This window comes from Schistocerca piceifrons, chromosome 3 (assembly GCF_021461385.2).
Source record: "Schistocerca piceifrons isolate TAMUIC-IGC-003096 chromosome 3, iqSchPice1.1, whole genome shotgun sequence".
NCBI lineage: Eukaryota > Metazoa > Arthropoda > Insecta > Orthoptera > Acrididae > Schistocerca > Schistocerca piceifrons.
In genome coordinates, this window is record NC_060140.1 from 884,847,719 (window position 1) to 884,851,892 (window position 4,174).

Consider the following 4,174-nt stretch of genomic DNA (forward strand, 5'->3'; position numbering starts at 1 on the left):
TCCGTTATACTTGGGTTACACGGTAAAAAAATCAAATCTAAAGGCCGCAAATTCAATTAAAAGTCTAGGAATTACAATTACGAATAACTTAAATTGCAAAGAACACAGCTAATATGTTGTGAGAGACGAACCAAAGACTGCTTTTTATTGGCAGCTTAGAAGATGCAACAGCTCAACTAAAGACACTGTATTTCCTACGCTTGACTGTCCTCTTTTTGGAGTTCTTCTGCGCGATGTGGGGTCCTCGCCAGATGAGGTGAACGGAGTGCATCGAGAAAGTTCAAAGAAGGGCCGCACGTTTTGTATTATCGAGAAATAGGGTAGAGAGTGTGACGGACAGGATTTGGGATGAAACTTCCTGGCAGATTAAAACTGTGTGCCCGACCGAGAATCGAACTCGGGACCTTTGCCTTTCGCGGGCAAGTGCTCTACCAACTGAGCTACCGAAGCACGACTCACGCGTGGTACTCACAGCTTTACTTCTGCCAGTATCTCGTCTCCTACCTTCCAAACTGGCAGAAGTAAAGCTGTGAGTACTGGGCGTGAGTCGTGCTTCGGTAGCTCAGTTGGTAGAGTACTTGCCCGCGAGGGGCAAAGGTCCCGAGTTCGAGTCTCGGTCGGGCACACAGTTTTAATCAGCCAGGAAGTTTCATATCAGCGCACACTCCGCTGCAGAGTGAAAATCTCATTCTGGAAACATCCCCCAGGCTGTGGCTAAGCCATGTCTCCGCTATATCCTTTCTTTCGGGAGTGCTAGTTCTGCAAGTTTCGCAGGAGAGCTTCTGTAAAGTTTGGAAGGTAGGAGACGAGATACTGGCAGAAGTAAAGCTGTGAGTACCGAGCGTGAGCCGTGCTTCGGTAGCTCAGTTGGTAGAGCCCTTGCCCGCGAAAGGCAAAGGTCCCGAGTTCGAGTCTCGGTCGGGCACACAGTTTTAATCTGCCAGGAAGTTTCATATCAGCGCACACTCCGCTGCAGAGTGAAAATCTCATTTAGGATTTTGGATGGCATAATTAAAACAAGGGCGCTTCTCGTTGCGTTGGGATCTTCTCATGAAATTTCAATCACCAACTCTCTACTCCGAATGCAAAAAAATTTTGTTAACGCCAACCTACATAGTGAGAAACGATCATCATAATAAAAAGGGAAATCAGAGGTCGCACGGAAAAATATAGGTGCTCCCTTTTTTCGCGCGCTGTTCGAGAGTGGAATAATAGAGAATTAGTGTGAAAGTGAAACTTGCTGCCAGATTAAAACTGTGTGCCGGACCGAGACTCGAACTAGCAGGAGAGCTTCTGTGAAGTTTGGAAAGTAGGAGACGAAGTACTGGCGGAAGTAAGGCTGTGAGGTCGGGGCGTGAGTCGTGCTTGGGTAGCTCAGTTGGTAGAGCACTTGCCCGCGAGAGGCAAAGGTCCCAAGTTCGAGTCTCGGTCCGGCACACAGTTTTAATCTGCCAGGAAGTTTCATATCAGCGCAAACTCCGCTGCAGAGTGAAAATTTCATTCCACTGTGAAAGTGATTTGATGAACCTTCTCCCAGGCACATTATAGGGTCTGTTCGATCACAAGAGATGCAGAGAATAAGAAAATTAACAATTGGTGACATGGAACAGTACTAATCTAACACTTACTTGTCCCAGCAAAGACTGAAGAATTTAGGTGAATGGGACAAGAAAATAACCTAAATGTGAATTATGGGAAGATAAATATGTGGTGGTCACACAATGATTGATTGTCTAAACCTCCCAGAAGAATGAAAAACTACAAATGTAACTAACATTGCCAGAGGAGTCATTAATGAACCTTCACTCGAGGAGAGTGTAGGACTGGGAGAATGAAGTAATCCTAACAGCCCTACAAATGCACGGCAAGTCTCACATCCTGGTCGCGCCCCTCCAAGTTCTCACCATATTCAGCACTCACAATCAGTTGTGTGGAGCGCAGCGAGCGCCATGGTCTGCTGCAAACTCTGTCACTCTCCAGATGTCAATACTAATGAAGGTTTTACGGTCTACCAGCCCCGTCAGGTGGTTTAAAATCCACGAGCTTTCGGCCAAGTACTTCTTGGACCACATCAACAACGTCCATGCCGCCCGCTGGTGGCCGAGCGGTTCTGGCGCTACAGTCTGGAACCGCGCGACCGCTACGGTCGCAGGTTCGAATCCTGCCTCGGGCATGGATGTTTGTGTTGTCCTTAGGTTAGTTAGGTTTAAGTAGTTCTAAGTTCTAGGGGACTTATGACCTCAGCAGTTGAGTCCCATAGAGCGCAGAACCATTTGAAATCATTTTTTGAACAACATCCATGACATCAAGTTCACGATGGAGATAGAGGCAGATGGTGCCTTGCCGTTCCTTGATGTCCTCGTCCGCCGCAAAGCAGCTGGGTGTCTCAGTTGCAGCGTTTACCGGAAACCCACCCACGCAGACCGATATGTGCACGCTAACAGCTATTACCATCCGTCGCAGGAAAGTTCTGTTCTAAGGACCTTAGTGCATCGAGCCGAAACCGTCTCAGATTCTGAAAACTTGCCGAAGGAGCTGAGCCACTTACGGAAAATATTCAAGGAAAACGGCTACAACAACCGTCAGATTTCGCAAGCTATCTTTCCGAAAACACGCAAGCGGAAAGACTCCATGGAGGACTCGTAGAAGTTTGCGTTCTTGCCCTTCTGTGGTTCAATAACAGGAAAGATAAGCCGGCTCCTAAAGAGGCATAAAATCGATTCGGTCTTCAGGGCTCCAGCAAAAATTTGACAACTCTTCAGGCCTGTGAAAGACGACGTAGGCCTCAGAACTCCAGCAGTGTATAAAATACCATGTGGGTGTGGGCGGTTCTATTTCGGACAGACTGTGCGTGCCATTGAACAGCACTGCGTAGAACACGAGAGATGTTTACCTCTACGATACCCAGAGAAATCAGCGGTAGCAGAGCATGCATTAGATAACGGTCATCGTAGCGCATTCGACGAGATATCCTTCTATTATCACATGGACTAACAGTTTTTGGGATAGCATAATAAAAGAAGTGATCGAAATAAAACTGTGTGACAACACGCTCAATAAAGACGGCGGCCTGCAGCTAACCACAGCGTGGGACCCGGCCATCGGAAGGTCGTAGCGGGCGCGGCGGCCGCACAATGCAAACATTACCATATTTGGTGCCGGAGCGGGTACCAGTGACGTCACGGAAGGAAGCGCGGCTATATAAGGACGGCAGCAGACTGTCACCACTTGACAATGGCAGAGGAGTACTCGGCGAAAGCTCGTGGATTTTAAGCCAATTGACCCGGCGGGAAGTCTGAGAAACATTTATTAGTACATATCGCCGTGAAACTGTGCACTCCTATATCCAGATGAAGTCTCTCAACCAAATAATCTATTCACAGTCCCTAGAAGAAGTCTCCTTCACCTCGACCTGAGTGAAGATCGTACATTCTAGCTTCCTACTCCTCACTACAAGCCCACGCAATCCGTGTGTGCCAATGAAAAACGCTCTGCAAAATGTTGCCCAATGGTTTTTGCTAACAAGACAACTACCTCCTTTCATAGCAAAAGTTCTCCAGCATTAACCACTCGTCACATACTCATACATGCAGTTCTTAAACAACTCTCCTACTCCTTAGATGCATTTGCTACTATAGACAAAACACTCGTCCCCATATTTACATTTCTCGAAAACTGGCGTCCCGGCATCTCCTACTCTGTTATTTTATTTTTAGATTAGCCAGTGAGAAGCCCTCTTACATGTAAATGAAATGGTTGTGTGGCGTTGTTGGCCGGGAAGCCCCGTTCGGGGGATTTCGGCCGCCGTATTGCAAGTCCTTTTTAGGTGACGCTACATCGGCGAATTAAAAAAAAAAAGAATCCATGTCCACAATACAGGTCTGTTGCTTCTCACGGAACGCCGAGATGTTTGTCTGCCTTCGAATTCCCCTCGACCAACATTCTCGGAAGGCGACACCTCGGCATAAAATAAGGTACCTTTGAAGAATATTATTGCAGATGGCACTCCTTGTAAAAACTATTTACTCTTCAAAGTGCAGGTGTTTGACACGCCCTGGACCCCTACCATGCAGCACGCATTATACAACGAACTGCAGGAATGCAATAACAGAGTCCGGGTCGCTGGCTGACAGCTGCCCTGAGCTGTCAGCTTGTCCTCCCCCCCCCCCCCCCC

At 47.7% G+C, this 4,174-nt stretch overlaps 1 non-coding gene across 1 annotated transcript; it reads right to left on the reverse strand.

Moving 5' to 3' along the window:
* Positions 1–376: 376 nt before the first annotated feature.
* Positions 377–451, reverse strand: Trnas-cga. The gene has a single exon. It is a non-coding gene; the product is annotated as a tRNA-Ser (tRNA).
* Between the last annotated feature and the right edge of the window lie 3,723 nt (positions 452–4,174).